Source organism: Pseudophryne corroboree, chromosome 5 (assembly GCF_028390025.1).
Source record: "Pseudophryne corroboree isolate aPseCor3 chromosome 5, aPseCor3.hap2, whole genome shotgun sequence".
Classification (NCBI taxonomy): domain Eukaryota; kingdom Metazoa; phylum Chordata; class Amphibia; order Anura; family Myobatrachidae; genus Pseudophryne; species Pseudophryne corroboree.
In genome coordinates this window covers 175250461-175267927 of record NC_086448.1, presented here as the reverse complement: position 1 = coordinate 175267927, position 17467 = coordinate 175250461, and the positions used below count along the sequence as shown (strand labels likewise).

The 17467-nt window shown below is 43.8% G+C and overlaps 2 long non-coding RNA genes across 2 annotated transcripts; both read right to left on the bottom strand.

Annotated features, from left to right (window-relative positions):
* Nucleotides 1-2637: 2637 nt before the first annotated feature.
* LOC134928897 (uncharacterized) lies at nt 2638-3353 on the bottom strand. Its single transcript, XR_010178107.1, has 2 exons — nt 2923-3353; nt 2638-2739 (listed from the first exon to the last, which is right to left on the bottom strand). It is a non-coding gene; the product is annotated as an uncharacterized LOC134928897 (long non-coding RNA).
* Nucleotides 3354-9504: 6151 nt separating this feature from the next.
* LOC134928896 (uncharacterized) lies at nt 9505-9859 on the bottom strand. Its single transcript, XR_010178106.1, has 2 exons — nt 9790-9859; nt 9505-9606 (listed from the first exon to the last, which is right to left on the bottom strand). It is a non-coding gene; the product is annotated as an uncharacterized LOC134928896 (long non-coding RNA).
* Nucleotides 9860-17467: the final 7608 nt, after the last annotated feature.

Sequence of the window (17467 nt, the reverse complement as noted above, 5' to 3'; positions counted from 1 at the left end):
AGGCAGAGTTCTGCAGTGAATATATTTAATTTTGTCATGTGCAATTGTCATGACTTCTGGTAGTACTCTGCCTACATAACATAATCCTTCAGAGCTCGAAGTAAGCCACTTGTACGCCTTCCTTCTACATATGAAATAAGCGTCATCTGGGAGAACATAGGGGACAAAATGCATCAATATCATGTCACAGATAATTCTTACAAAGAAACCTGTCCCCAGTTTTTCCATCTGCTTGACACAAGTATCTGGCTGTATGATGTGCACACAATATCCCTGTGACACTTTTCCAGCCCACATGGTTTTGATCCCACATGTATACTTGTATCGGAAGTACCTCCCACTTGCAGCTATCCCACGTACTAGTTCAGAGTTGATGGGTTCTTTGTCACCTCTGTGTGAGAAGGTCATTGTCTAATTGTTCCAAGTCACTTCCCAATTTCCTGGTTTCCGGAAATTGGTTATGTTGAAACATAGTAGTGATCTATCTATGTGGTACTGGTGGAGCGTTAGGCTAGGGGGTCTAAATATATTGTATTTTCTGTCCACCAGTCTCCCCCCATGCAATTCGAGTACCTCATTTACTGTTAATGGGTATGGCACTAAGCCCGATTTACTCTGTCCTTGAGGTACTTGTGAGCACACCCAGCATTCTGTTTGGTTTAAGACTGTACCCACTAATGAGTGATAGTCACTCAAAAGATGTCCGTCATTATAGATATTATTGTTTGACTGACATCTCTGGATGCACTCAACTTCGACTATATTATCGCAGTACTTACATATGCAGTATTCATCAGATAACAACCCTTCACATTGCCTACGAGCTCCGTGACTACCAGATCTCTTACTTATACCAGCATTGACCAAAATGATGGACTGATCCTGGGGTCCTACAAATTCATCCTCTCCATCAGAACCCATTCCAGATCCTTGCTCGACTTCTCGGAGGCCCTCGCAAAAACAAATTGTCCTGATCAAAAATAGAATAACAAGAAAAATCCAGAATAGGAATAAAACAATCTCTTGATGCAAATCCATTTCGGGAAGAGGAAGGGGGGAAAAAATGAAGAGAGGGGGTATTTGGAGAGAAAAAATTAAGATAACAGTCCTTGATTTTGTTTTTCACCACGCTCAGGTGCAGTTTCAACAGTCCTGCCTTTCAGCTTTCCTGGAACAGATTCTCCAGTGATATCAGGTTTTCTTCACCTTTCTCTTTCTCACAAGCTTTCTCCGGGTTAGCGACCTTCTTGTAGTGGGATGAGTGGACCCAAGTCTCTCTCTCTCTGCAACCTTCAGTGATGTCGTGCTGCTCAACAAAACTTGATACGGTCCTTCCCACCTGTCTATGAGGCAACTTGAGTGTAGAAAATTTTGAATCATCACATAGTCCCCAGGTTCAATTTCATGACAATTACTGTTTGGTAGGTCAGGAATCGCCAGTTTCAAATTCCTTTGCTGGTTTCTCAATTGCTGGCTCATCCTAACCAAGTATTGCACAGTCATCTCATTATTGCATTTCAGATCATCCTGGGGATCTATCATTACGTGGAGCTGTCGTCCAAAAAGAATTTCAAAGGGTGATAGGTTAAGCGGTGACCTGGGAGTGGTTATGATGCTGTACAACATGAGTGGCAGTGCCTCCAGCCACAACAGTCCAGTTTCAGCCATCACTTTGCTCAGCTTGTTTTTAATAGTGCTGTTCATTCTCTCCACCTTCGCACTGGCCTGTGGTCAGTAGGGAGTATGTAGCTTACTATTAATACCCATTAGTTTGCACATGACTTGAAAGACTTCACCTGTAAAATGGGTACCCCTATCACTCTCAATAATCTTAGGGATACCATATCTACACACAAATTCCTGCACAATTTTCTTAGCGGTAAACACAGCAGTATTTGTGGTGGCAGGGAATGCCTCTACCCAGTTTGAGAAGACATCAGTGCATACCAGTACATATTTCAAATTCCTACAGGGTGGTAGCTGTATAAAGTCAATTTTTATTACCTGGAAAGGTCTGTCTGTATGAGGGATATGGGATGGCTCCGTCTGTATTGTCTTACCAATATTCTTCCTCAAGCAAGAAAGACATGTCATTGCTTTCTTGCTTGCATGAGAAGAGAACCCTGGTGCACTACAGTAAGCTCTTACCAATTTGCATATACCTTCCTTGCCCAGATGAGTCAGACCATGTGCCGCCTCAGGTAGGCTTGGGAGATACGCCCTTGGGGCCACTGGTTTACCTTGTCCATCTCTCCAGAATCCTGAGGACTCCTGAACATATCCCTTCGCCTTCCAGACCGCCTTCTCCTGTAGGGAACACAAATCTTGCATTTCAATTAACTGTTGTGTATTTACTGTATTGAATGTCATCAGTTGTGTGGTGGTGCTTTGTGTGATGGTGCTTGCTGCCGATTTAGCAGCTTTGTCTGCCCGGCTGTTACCAAGTGAAATTCGGTCTTGGTTGTAAGTGTGTGCTTTACACTTGATAACAGCCACTCTTTCAGGTTCCTGTATGGGCGTCAGCAGTCTTTTGATGTGTGATGCATCCACTGTTCAGCCTCTCACTAAGCCTTTTCTGGCAAATTTGAAGCCTACAGTATAACCACCTTTACTTTTCAATAATCTGTTCAGAAGAGGTGTTTGTAGAACGGTGTTTTATTATTCAGTAAAGGGATCACAGATATGATGCGTTGATTTGATGTACAATACGATATGATGATGTGTGATAATGAGGTAAAACTGTTAATGAAACAAGAATATGCAATTATGATATGCATGTGAAAAGCAAAATGGATATACACAAGTACATATAACATGGGCTGTGCAAACATGTGATTACATGTGCAAGTATAAACTACAGTGCAGCTAACATTACTCACTGGCTAAACAGGTTGAGATGAGACATTTAATATACAAACTCACCATCGAATGCTATATGAGAGTTGGACCCATGTAAAGCATGACTGTCTGGGACCATGAGGGAAGTAGAAAGGCTGATCCCAGCTTCTTCATCCCAGAATGCATTGCAAGACTGGCTACAAGAGGCTATGAGGGTCAAATTAATTGATGGGACTGACCACCAGATGGGGCAATAATACAACTTTCTGTAGTAAAAGTAATCAGATCTACACAAAGCAAATGCTGAAGGCATGACACTCCCCGTCTGGTATCACTGGTACCATATTTTAAACTCTAAACAGATAACAATAAGAATAGTTCAGTCACTGGTCTGAGGAACAACTTAGTCTCTCCTCGCTTACAGATCTTGACCTCAACCTTACGAACCTTCCCATCCTTGCTTGGGAACGTCTTGGTGACAAGACTTAAAGGCCATTCGTTGCGTTGTGACTGGCAATCTCTGATGAGCACAATGTCACCTGGTTTTAAGTTGGATTTGGCAACTTGCCACTTGCTCCTTGACTGCAGGGTAGAAAGGTATTGTCTTTTCCATCTGTCCCAAAAGGTGTTTGCAAGGCTTTGAACTTGTCTCCATTGACGTTTGAACAGGTCTTTGGTATTGAATTCTCCAGGAGGAGCATAGGTAATCCCGGTCTTCTGTGTAAGAAGAGTGGCCGGAGTAAGTAGAAGTGGGTCTTCTGGGTCATTAGACACTGAAGTCAATGGTCTTCCGTTGACGATAGCTGAGACTTCAGCCATGAAGGTTGTTAAGCTCTCGTGAGTAAGTCTTGCAGTTCCCACTTGCAAGAATATGGAATCAAGGATTCTGCGTATCATGCCGATCATCCTTTCCCAGGCACCTCCCATATGAGAAGAATGAGGCGGGTTGAAGGTCCATGTACAACCTTGCTCACTGAGATATCTCTCTATGCTTTTAGTGTCAATGTTCGAATTAATTTGTAATTCTTTGGCTGCTCCAATGAAGTTGGTACCTCTGTCGGACCGGATGTGTTTTACTGGGCCACGGATAGCAATGAAGCGTCTAAAGGCATTGATGAAGCTTGAAGTGTCCATTGATTCTATAACTTCGATGTGAACAGCTCTGATGCTCATACAAGTGAATACAACCGCCCAGCGCTTGCTGTTCGCATTCGCACCTCTAGTATGTCGTGTGATGACAGTCCATGGACCAAATACATCAAGACCAACATTGGAGAAAGGAGGGTCTGTACTAAGTCTGTCTGTTGGAAGATTAGCCATCTTCTGAGTTTGGGAAGTACCACGAAGTCTACGGCAAATGATACATTTGAAGATTGTGCTGCTTACACACCTTTTCGCTCCAATAATCCAGAACCCAGCTGATCGTAGAGCTCCTTCGGTAAACAATCTTCCTTGGTGTTTGACTTCGTTGTGATAGTGTTGCACAATTAAAGAAGCTATGTGGTGACTCCCAGGAATGATTAAAGGATTTTTCTCATTTGTCTCCAAGTTTGCTTCTTGAAGACGGCCTCCTACTCTCAATAAATGATTTTCATCAAGAAAAGGGTCTAGCTTTTTTAAGGTGCTGTCTTTGGGAATAGGATTTCCACTGTTAATGCAGTCGATCTCTCCGGAAAAGATTTGGTGCTGCACAACACGGATGATAAGGTTCTTGGATCGTTGTGTTTCTTCTGGTGCGTAAACATTTTGACAGTGATGCCAACCTTTACATCCATTCACACTTACAGATGCGTTGCGTTTAAATGAATGGACTATGTGAGTTAAGCAGGTAATGGCTCTGACAAGTGATTTCCAAGTTGAAAATCTTTGGAATCTGTGAGGCTGAAGTTGACAATCTGAAGTTACGGTATGGATTGTAGTTATTTGTGGACGAATTTCAACATCTGAGTCTGCGTCTACTAGCTTGAATATGCTACTTTCAGGATTGTTCGAATCTGCCTTGTACAGGAATTCAGGTCCTCTGAGCCATGTAGTGTCTTTGAGGATACTGGCTGGGACAGCTCTTGTAGCGTGATCTGCTGGATTGTGAGCAGTAGATACATAGTGCCACTGTTTTGGATTGGTGGATCTTCTGATTCTTAGCACACGATTGCTGACATAAACATGGAACCGTCTGGTCTCGTTGCATATGTAGCCTAATACTACCTTACTGTCTGTGTAGAAATCTGCTTCAGAGAGTCCAATTGGTAACTCAGATGAAATGAGCTCAGCTAATTCTACAGCTAGTACTGCAGCACAAAGTTCAAGTCTGGGCACTGTGTGTTCTGGACGTGGAGCTAACTTTGCTTTGCCCATGACAAATCCAATATGACATTGTCCCTTGATGTCCATGGTCTTAAGATATGCAACTGCAGCAATTGCTTGGGTTGAGCCATCAGAGAATACACATAGTCTCTGGTTTTGTACTGCTGTAGAAGGCACGGGGGCATATGGACGTGTAATGCGGAGGTTGGTTAAGGTAGATAGAGAATCTTTCCACTCTTGCCACAAGTTTCTTTTCTGGGGAGGCAGTGGGGCATCCCAGTCAATTGACTCACAGGTTAGGTCTCTGAGCAAAGCTTTACCTTGGATAGTGACAGGAGCTGCAAATCCTAAGGGGTCGTACAAGCTGTTTAGAGTAGAGAGAACACCTCTGCGAGTGAAGGGTCTTTCTTCGCTGTTTACTTGGAAGGTAAAGGTGTCAGATTTTAAGTCAAACAAGAGTCCAAGGCTACGTTGAGCTGGTGGGGAATCGGTTCCTAAATCCAAGTCTCTTAAATCGCTGGTATGATCTTGGGAAGGGAAGGCTTCCATCACTACTTTGCTGTTGGAAGCTATTTTGTGAAGCCTCAGGTTTGAACAAGCAAGCATTTCCTGAGCTCTTTTGAGGAGGCTGATTGCTGTCTCGGCTGTTGGCATAGATTTTAGGCAGTCATCTACGTAGAAGTCTTTATCTACAAGTTGTCTAACATCAGAACCATACTCTAGCTCACCCTCTTGAGCTGAACGTCTGAGTCCATAGATGGCAACTGCAGGTGAAGGGCTGTTACCAAAGATGTGTACCTTCATGCGATACTCTGTGATGTCTTTTGAGGGGTCATTGTCTCTGAACCAGAAGAATCTTAGGAAATTCCTGTCTTTTTCTCTCACAAGAAAGCAATGAAACATTTGTTGAATGTCAGCTGTGAAGGCAATAGAGTCTTTTCGGAAACGGATGAGTACCCCTAGGAGTTTGTTGTTGAGGTCTGGTCCTGTCAGGCGTACGTCATTTAAAGAAACACCTTCAAACTGGGCACTGGAATCGAACACCACTCTTATCTGACCTGGTTTCTTCGGGTGATATACTCCGAACATTGGCAGGTACCAGCATTCTTCTGTGTCTTTAAGAATGGGAGCTATCTCGGCGTGACCATTCTCAAATATTTTAGCCATAAAGGAGAAGAAATGATCTTTCATCTCTGGTTTCCTGTGAAAGTTGTGTTTAAGTGAAGAGAAGCGTTTGAGTACTTGTTCTCTGTCATTAGGAAGGCGTTGTCTGGGTGTTCTAAAGGGTAGAGGAGCAACCCAGCTGTTGGCATCATCATTGACTAGTCCTTTCTCCATTATTTCCAAGAATAGTTTGTCCTCTATGGACATTGCCACCTGGTCATCCTTCTTTGTTCTCTGGAAGACTGCGTGTCCCAGATGATCTTGATAGTTGTCACAGATATGGTTGTCACTAGTTGAGTCTATGAAGGTACAGTGTGGTAATTCCTTAATGAGGAAATGGTTATGACATGGCTGGAATAGAGAAGGGCGTCCATTTTCTAAAGTACAGGTAAGCATGCTGTTGACAGAATCTGGTTTATGCACATCTCCAAGACATACTTCTCCTATTATTACCCATCCCAGATCCAGTCTTTGAGCGTAAGGTGCGTTATGTGGACCATTAATCTGACTTCTGGCTTTGTGGACTTGTAGGATATCCCTCCCAATGAGTAGATTTATTTGGACATGTGGATCCAGTTCTGGTATCAGATGTGCTATGCGTTTCAAATGTGTATGGTGTTTAGCTACATCTGGTGTAGGAATCTCACTCCTATTGTCTGGAATCTCGTCACACTCTGTGATAGTTGGTAAAGAGAGACATGTCTTCCCATCCAAGGACTCAATTTGATAGCCAGTTGCTCTCCTTCCTGTTGTCTCAAAACTCCCTGCGCAGGATCTTAAGGAGTAAGGAGTGCTGGGTCCTTTAACATTAAAGGTCTCAAAGAAGATTGATCTGGCTAGAGACCTGTTACTTTGGTCATCTAGGATTGCATAAAGTTTAACGGCTTTGTCTGGATGGCCTTTGGGGTAAACTTTGACTAAACATATTTTGGAGCAGGATCTACCGCTAATGGCATCTTTGCAGACTTCGGTACATTGTGAAGTTATTTCTGGTGTGACTGCAACAGTGTCTTTTTGTTCTACACTGTGCTCCCCGCCATGCTCTGTATCGGTATAACTGTGTTGCAAAGCCCATGGGGGAGGACCAGGGTGTAGAGCGGTATTGTGGTCTGTGCTGTGGCATTCTGTGCAGCTAGCACTAACCTTGCAGTCCTTGGCGAGGTGTGATGTGGAGGAACAGCACTTGTAGCAGATCCTATTCTCCTTTAAGAAGGCTTTGCGGTTCTCCAGGGACTTTTCTCTGAAGGTTCTGCATTTCAGGAGAGGATGCGGTTTGTGATGCAGAGGACATTGCTTGGCTGGATCTTTGTCTGTGGTCTCTTGGCGATTAAAGCTGGTAGACCTGCGGAAAGAATCTGAATAATGCACATTAGTCTTGTGAACTGCAACTGATGTTTTGCGGGGGTTAGGTACCATAGGTGCAGTATTTGTCAAGGTAAAGGCAAAACTAGGATCATTCCTGGTCATAGCTTGCTGGTGTACAAAGTCCACAAAAACTGAGAATGGTGGAAATTGCACTTTGTTCTGCCGCTTATATTTGGAGCCATGGTTGATCCATTGTTCCTGCAGATTATACGGTAGTTTCTGCACTATAGGGTTAACGCCTCTGGCTGTGTCAAGGAAGGCAAGTCCTGGTAAATCTCCCTCACATTTAGCTACTTGAAGTTCTTTTAGTAAGTCACTTAGTTCTCTGAGTCTCTGATAGCCTTTGTTGGGTAACCTGGGGAAATCGTCTATTCTTTTGAACAGAGCACTCTCTATTATCTCTGGTGAGCCATAGCACTCATTAAGTCTATCCCAGATCATCCTAAGTCCATTCTCAGGGTGGTTAATGTTAATCACTCTTATCCTTCTAGCATGTTCTGCAGATTCATTCCCAAGCCATTTAATTAAGAGGTCTATCTCTTCACTATGTGAAAGGTCTATTCCTCTGATAGCATTTTGAAAAGAGGACTGCCAGGCTCTGAAGTTCTCAGGGCAATCATTGAACTTTGAAATACTAATCGTGACTAATTCACGGCGGGTGAGAAATTTAGCAAAGTCTAATGTGTCCTGATTGGCTCTTGGAGATGTCGGTACATTAACACGGTAGGTATATGGTGTGTAGTCATACCTGTTAGTGTTGTCTGGTTCCCGACGGTTGGTATCACACCGCTTCTGTGTGAAGTAGGCTGTGTCTTTCTTGGAGTTTGCAGATTCAGACATCTGAGGTGGGGAAGAGTTGTCCCTCATAGGTTCACAGTGTCTAGGATTCTCTTGCTTGCAAATGTGTGGTCTGTTGTCCACTGGTGGTGGCGCTGTAGAGTGTACTTGATTTGTTTGCATGAAGTCTGAATGCGTACCTTGTAAAGATGGAGGGTTGCTACTCCTTTTTGAGACTTGACGTACGTATTCTGATGTGCGTTGCAGTGAATCCTGAGATCCATTCTCTGTGTCAAGTACATTGGTTCTTCTTATATCAGGGAGTTCTGCAGTCTCCAAGATTTCTGCTTCAGCTATGGCAGCCGCTGCCTCCTTCTCTGCAGCGAGCTTCTCGCCGATTGCTTCTAAGCGTTTGCTCTCGATTTTTAATTGCATCTCCTGCTCGGCAAACTTAGCCCTTACTTTTGCGGCTTCCGCTTTTGCACGTGCCATGATGGCTGCATTACTGACAGACAAGGATTTGGAGGAACCAGAGACTTGGGACCTTGTTTTGTATGAGGATATCGTTTTCTGTGACATGGTGATCTGGTAGAGATGTTTGATTGTGTAGAGACTGCTGTAATGCTGTCTGCAAGTAACTGTTCAGACTGTGTCGCAGATCTCTGAGGAGTCAGTATCTTTGAACTGTTATGAAGCTGCTTGACTGTGAAGAGACTGTTGTGTTGCCTTATAAGCGTGGCTGCACTGACTTGTACAGGTTTCTGTGTAGTCAAATGGCGGTACTCCTATTGCTGAGCTGCCATAGTTGGTAGACTGTATAGAAACTGTGTGGCTGTCATATGCAGATAGCTGTGGCTGGCAGTGTAACGGCTCTGTAAGTCAGTATATGTCCCCACTGCTGACAGGCAATGATTTACTGACGGAGTCAGTGTAAGAGAGTCCATCTGCTTGTAGCATTCGATGTTTTACTGTTCAGCCTCTCACTAAGCCTTTTCTGGCAAATTTGAAGCCTACAGTATAACCACCTTTACTTTTCAATAATCTGTTCAGAAGAGGTGTTTGTAGAACGGTGTTTTATTATTCAGTAAAGGGATCACAGATATGATGCGTTGATTTGATGTACAATACGATATGATGATGTGTGATAATGAGGTAAAACTGTTAATGAAACAAGAATATGCAATTATGATATGCATGTGAAAAGCAAAATGGATATACACAAGTACATATAACATGGGCTGTGCAAACATGTGATTACATGTGCAAGTATAAACTACAGTGCAGCTAACATTACTCACTGGCTAAACAGGTTGAGATGAGACATTTAATATACAAACTCACCATCGAATGCTATATGAGAGTTGGACCCATGTAAAGCATGACTGTCTGGGACCATGAGGGAAGTAGAAAGGCTGATCCCAGCTTCTTCATCCCAGAATGCATTGCAAGACTGGCTACAAGAGGCTATGAGGGTCAAATTAATTGATGGGACTGACCACCAGATGGGGCAATAATACAACTTTCTGTAGTAAAAGTAATCAGATCTACACAAAGCAAATGCTGAAGGCATGACATCCACGACAGGTGTGCCAGCTGCTGTAATGAAATTTCTGAGGTGCCACAGGGCCACGAAATCATACACTACTCCGAAAGCATATCTAGAGTCCATGTATATATTAGCTGACTTACCCTTTGCCAACTCACATGCTCTGATCAGTGCTACCAGCTTGGTGACTTGTGCTGAGTGAGGTGGACCAAGGGGTTTAGCTTCTATAATACCTTTGTCATCTACAACTGCGTATCTAGTGCACAGGTCTCCTGAGTCTGTCTGTCTATGACAACTACCGTCAGTGTAAAAGGTAAAGTCTACATCTTCTGGTGGGTTGTCACTAATGTCAGGTCTTGCAGTGAAAGTCTGGTTCAAGTATTCCATACAGTCACGCGTATCAGTGTCTGTACTAAATCCTCCTTCACCATCGTTCTCATCCTCCACCCTTTGGGCATGACAAGGCACACTTGGCAAATAAGTTGCAGGAGTTAGGCCCTCATTCCGAGTTGTTTGCTCGCTAGCTGCTTTTAGCAGCATTGCACACGCTAAGCCGCTGCCCTCTGGGAGTGTATCTTAGCATAGCAGAATTGCGAACGAAAGATTAGCAGAATAGAAAATTCTTAGCAGTTTCTGAGTAGCTCCAGACTTACTCTTACATTGCGATCAGTTCAGTCAGTTTCGTTCCTGGTTTGACGTCACAAACACACCCAGCGTTCACCCAGACACTCCCCCGTTTCTTCAGACACTCCCGCGTTTTTCCCAGAAACGCCAGCGTTTTTCCGCACACTCCCATAAAACGGACAGTTTCCGCCCAGAAACACCCACTTCCTGTCAATCACACTCCGTTCACCAGAACAATGAAAAATCCTCGTTATGCCGTGAGTAAAATACCTAACTTTTGAGTAAAAAAACTAAGCGCATGCGCTCTGCGAACCTTGCGCATGCGCAGTAAGCGACTAATAGCAATATAGAGAAAATCGTCAACGAGCGAACAACTCGGAATGACCACTTTAGTGTGCTACACCTTTTCATGGTGATGTTTACAGGGACCATGAATGATAGTTCCCATTTTGTAAACCGAGCGGATGAGACATGTCTGGTTTGGGCAGAGTTTAGCAAGGCTGATACTGCATGAGGTGTATGGATTGTCAGGTCATGCCCTAGCACTACGTCTTCACTCTTACTTACCAACAAAGCTATAGCTGCAACACTTCATAGGCAAGTGGGGAGAGACTGTGCTACAGTGTCCAGCTGTGCACTGTAGTAGGCTACCGGTCTGCTGGCATCACCATGTTTCTGTGTTAGTACCCCTGCCACGCACCCAGCACTTTCGGTACCATATAATTCAAAAGGTTCTCATAATCTGGCATCCCCAATGCTGGTGCTTGAGACAAGCACTCTTTTAGTCTCTCAAACACCAGTTCGGACCCCTCAGTATGACTGACCCATTATGGTTTGCTTGAAGAGACCATTTCTGCAGTGGTAGTGCCAAAACAGAGAACCCTGGAATCCAATTCCGAGAATACCCACTCATTCCCAGAAAAGTGCGAATGGCCTGTATCCTGTCTGTGGTCAGGTGTCTTAGTCCTTGTGTCAAGCAGTGTCCCAAGTATTTAACCCTAGTCCAGCACAACTGTAATTTATCCTTAGAAACCTTGTGTCCTGTCTGGGAGAGGTGAAACAGAAGCCGTTTAGTGTCTGCCAGGGACGACTCAAATGAATCAGAGCATAACAACAAGTCATCAACATATTGTATTAGCACCGACCCATTCTCAGGCTGAAAGGATTGTAAACAGTCATGTAGGGCCTGGGAGAAAATACTTGGGCTGTCAATGAAACCTTTGGGGAGACGGGTCCAAGTGTACTGTACTCCCCTGTAAGAGAAAGCAAAGAGGTACTGACTGTCGAGGTGAAGAGAAACGGAAAAGAAAGCAGAGCAAAGGTCAATTACAGTGAAGTACTTAGAGGTAGAGGGAATCTGCATGAGAATGACAGCTGGATTGGGCACTACGGGAATTGTCTGTTGACTATTTTATTTATTCCTCTTAAATCCTAGACTATTTTATTTATTCTCCTTAAATCCTAGCACTAGCCTGTAATCCCTCCCCCCTCTCTTTTTCACAGGGAAGGTGGGACTATTGGCTGTGCTGGACATCCTGACTAGGATGCCCTGCTGTAGCAGCCTTTCTATGATAGGGTATACTCCTAATTCCACCTCTGGTTTCAGAGGGTACTAAGGGATTTTTGGAGCTACCTGCCATCTTTTATTTGCACTACTACTGGGGCTACATTTTCTATCAATCCAATGTCCTGTCCATCTTGGTCCATAATAACCCGATATTTGTGAGATCATTTCCTCTACCTGCGATGGACATGTCTAGAACGGTAGAGTGCAGCATTAGCCTTTGAGGGGTGTCTAACATATCTTGTACTTCCTGCACATGGTTCTCAGGTATATCTAAAAACACACCCTCAGGGGTACAATATATAACACACCGCATTTTGCATAATAAATCTCTGCCAAGTATTAGTATTAGTCGGAGCCGATGCAGCCAACAAGAAAGAATGTTTGGTATGCAAGGGCCCTATCGTAACCTCTGCAGGTTTGGTCAAAGGGTACTGTTGCACTTTTCCCGTCACTCCCATTGCCGAAATAGTTTTGCACGTGGTCATTATTCCTGTTGAAGAGTTTAATACAGATTTGGCTGCCTCTGTATCTACAAGGAAAGGTTGTCTTGTGCCGGTTACATTGACCATGACCTCAGGTTCATCTACAAGGCCAGCAGTCAGTTTCACTGGCTGCAGAATACAAGTGTGACCTGACCTCTATTGTGGATTTGGGCCTTCCCACAGAGCATTGGCAGATACTATGTGTGAGGGTGCTAGCTGTGAGGTTTTGGAGGTCTGCCAGTCCTTCTTTGGTGGGTACCTCCGTGTTTCCTCTCTGTGTGGTTCATAATTCCTTCTATATGTTCCCTGGTCCCATCTATGTGTCTGATAATGTGGCTCATGTTCTTGTCTAGGGGGTCTATACTTACTATGTGTCCCTGTGTTCCTACAATCTCTAGCAAAATGTCCTTCCATCTGGCAAATGTAAAATTTTATTGACCTTCTCCAGTTCTCTTCAAAAGTCTGCGGTTTAGGTTGGTTGGCCATCCCTTCAAGTGACTGTATACTTACCACCATCAACCTTCCCCCTTGTGATTCTTTGTGTTTGATGATATTCCGGTCAATAGCAAACTCTCTCAGGGCATCTACCGTAATCCCCCTCCAATTAGGAAAAGAAGTCTGTACTCTGGCTTTCAATGCCTCCTTGAGCCCGTACATTAGAACAGAGAAAGCCACCTCCTTGTGGTTCACATTATCCTTTATATCCTCTATCCCAGTGTATTTAGCCATATCTTGTAAAGCTCTATGGAAATATTCGGATGCCAGTTCACTTTCTTTCTGATGATTTCTTTGATTATGAAAATCTTATTCCACTTTGCAACTGTGGGGAAATACAATCCTAGTTGTATATTAATCTGTCTTACATTCTCCTGATTGTATTCATCAGTCAAAGGACTGTCTGCCTCTATCTTACAATCTGTTATACATTTTTGGGTGTCAATATTAGGGGGTAGGCACGCTCTTAACACTGTCCGCCAATCTTTGTTTGTGGGATCATGGGCAGTGCCCAGGTCTTTAATAAACTTCTGGCATCCGGCTAAATCTCTCCTGGGATAGGGGAATTCTGACATGATTGACCGCAGTTCAGATCTGGTCAATGGGCAATACATAGTGATATTCCTCATGGGGGTTACCCCATCCCTGTCAGTTCTCCCATTGGGGAAAGCAATTATGCGGATGGGGTGTAGCCCTGCTATCTAACTCCTTTCTGACTCAACCCGGGGATACACTGTCTCTTCATAATGGACGGACCCATACTTACCGGTAGCTCTGATCCCGGCCGTCTCACCTGAAGAGGACGCAGTTGTTACTCTTACCGGTTGGGCTTGCCCCACCTGGGTTTCCTGTATGGTTACTGCCTGAGAGAGAGCCGAGATCAGGCTAGGTTCGTCATCCTCTTCTGAACTATGACCCTATAAAGAACTTAAAACAGGGTACAGTTTGCATGGGTTAGGGTTAATAAAATTTGTAAGTGCATCCCTATCATTTCCTGGTATGCTATTGTTTGTAGCAGCCTTCTCTCCATCAACATATGGCGGTGGTGGTGCACTCGCATTCACATTCCTGTCTGGTTTGGAGCTTGCTACACGAGCAAGTTCCCTGTGCATCTCTCCCTCTTGTTGCCATATGTTTAAACAGTCGTTATGTCTGATCCTTTGTTTCTTGGATTTGATGAGACATATACTATTTCTAACATTCTGCAGCACCTCTGGTTCAAAACTACCAACCCTAGGAAATGATGCCCTATCATCAACAGTCATTCGTACCCATTCATCACAAAAAGCCTCTGTGTAAGGACCATATTTCCTATACATAATATAACTAGCGGACCCTTTCGGCCCCTGTACTTCAGCCTGAACCCTGGCTGCCAAACTTTCTCGCTTGTGCATTTGGCTCGCATCGTGGGCCTTTTAACACGATCCCCAAATGGACAATACGAGCAAACGGTGAAAGTCCTCCGAGTTCTTTCCTTCTTTGCTGGAAAGTACCACGGTCCACTTCTGTAGTGACTGCCGTGTACCCAGTGAAGATCCTACCAGAGCCCTCAGCACTGGAAGTATGACGTATTAACAGCAATAAATCAATACCCGGTCTTTTTCAGTGGAGGTTACAGGCTTGCTCTTTTTGGTTTCTATCCACTGGAATTTTCTTGGGTGAGAAACAACTTATCGATCACCCTATCCAATTAATGTTCACCTAGGAATATTTCCTGTGAGAGTCAGTGAAAATTCCTTCTCTTTACACAAATCACGTCTGCGTATGCTAACACAGCGCGTATGATGACGCAATTGCACGAAATGACACAAATGGTATCATGATGCACCGCGTATTACATACACACACGTGCGGTTCAATCGCACGACTCACAAATACTTGTTATTTGTGTGCCTTACGATTATGAAGACAATTTTACTTTTAGAAGGGTATGGCTCCGTCACCTGGGGTGTTTTGGTTAACCCCACACCTTGGCCTTAAACGTGCAGTTGCGAGCCGCCACGCCACTGGAGCTTCTCCTAGCTGAGTGTCTCGCCCTACGGGATCCCGAATTCCGGGGTTCAGTACAATCACACCTACTTTCAACCCACACAAATACACAATATTTTCTGTACAGAAAAAAAAAATCACTCCCTTTGATTGATAGCTTGCCCCAGAGGTAGTACACATATAATAAGATTTTTTAGTAATCTGTCTAAAATCAGATAGTTACTTGTTAATAAGTCTTTTATCCCACCTTAAAATTAACTTCTATTATGTGTCAAACTTGCGCCCGCAATTTTATGCAACTTTTACGTAAGTACGCAACCGTGCGTGTAATTGTGCACACGTGCGCGTTCCCGTACGCACGCTTCACGTACTGTTGTACCGTGCCACGTGTGTACTGTACGTTCGCAAATAAATATTCCACACTTATATCAATCAATGTAAGCAATGGAGCCAATTTGTGTTTCTACTGCTTTTGCTTAATACACAATACACCTTTGTTCCTCACACACGCTGGAAGTCACCCACGAGGATAACTTCCGTTGTGCACTGCCTAAACTTTTAGGCCAGAACTGAGTCTTGTATGTGTTTTACAAGTACCCACTTACACAAATACACCAAATGTATAACAAATAACTTATCCGATTCTATGCAGGTCTATAATGACTATTACAACCTATGGCAACAATATATGAGAATATACACAAAATATCAGTATGCTTGTGCGCATTTTCACGCCAAAAGTAGCACACACAAAAAAAACAGTATAGCTTTTCCTTGCTGTCCCTCGGTTCGCACCAGCACCTCTAAGACTATACCGGACAGACGTGGTCTAATAACATTAGGTAGTTTTAACACAAAACAAAATTACTTTAGACGCGTCTCCACCCTTTTTTGCTAGACCAAAGTCTGTAAGGACCTGCAAGTCCACGAGTATGAGGTGAACCAGAAGAGCCCCCAACTGTGAAGTTTGATTCTACTTATAAGGAAAAGCAGTACTTTATCACACCAGGGTTTTAGCCGCTGCGGCCGCTAAACATATGCGTACACCAGCTAAAGTATGTATATAAGTTGCGTATACAAGCCGACACGGGTTACGCACAATGCAGTGACACGTGTAGCTGAATACACCTTATCCCAAACAAGAATGGAATGCGACACCAGTAGTAAAATGTAATGTTGTGGTCCAGCGCATCAACAGTATTTACTCAAAAGATACAGATAAAAGATACAACAATATTACAGAGAAGAGCTACAACCAATAGTACATACGTTTGTTCGCGAACGCTCCTGGATCCAGGAGATGACCTCAGAGAAATAGGGACAGAAGCCTGGATCAGGAGACCTCTCTTTTATACAATGTGTCCAAATACAGCACAATGGGAAATGTAAGTTCTTCCTCCATAGGTCAAGGGTCAGGTCATTTACAGTACATGAGGGGTCATGGGTTGGTTTTAATGAATGGGCGATGCTTGGTCCAGGTATATTTGCAGATGTTTGCCACTGGGTTCCTGCTGAATATCAAGAGTACAGTATTTATAGTAGTTTGAGAATATTACAATTCTGTGCATATCTATGCGCAGAAACATGCGATAAACTGCAAATAGCAACCGGAATGTAGCTCTCAGAATACTGCACATCTGGATACCAAACATTAAGGCCTAACCTTGCTCCATCCCCTCACATCCTGTAAGCTTGAATAACTCTGTTGTTCTACCTTTTGAGTATATTTAACTTGCTGGCAAAGTGTGTGGAGACTATGTGCAAATTATGCACTACATAAATAGAATATTGAATATGTCTTTGTGGCTTTTCTGGGTAAATGCGTATGCTACCGTATATACTCATACCACACGCCAATACACAAGGCTCGTGAACCAGTGTACGTAGCGTGCGTATATGCGTACGCACGGCGGCAACGCGCACGAACAGAGATCACTCCGTTTGGGGTTTACATGTGGTGGGTATGTAATATTTTTGACTTGACATGTTTCTCTGGCAGGGTCCACAGGTTATCCACAGGGTAACAATGGGGATATGATGAAGCAACAGCAGATTTGCACCAATCGGTCAAAGCATTCCAGCCTCCCTGCATGCAGCGTGCCAGTCCATATATCCCCGCCTCCCAGTTTTTTGTTTGGTGCGGCAGGAGCTGGACCATGGTCAGAGGGCTGCTGGTTTTTAGCAGCCCTAAGCTTTCTTATTTTATTTTTATAGTCTTACTATTTTTCTGAGCAACCTTTCTAAACAGCGTCTTATACATACCTTAGAAAGAGTCGCTCCAACAACTCTCCGCCGGGTCACGACAACGCTTACCCC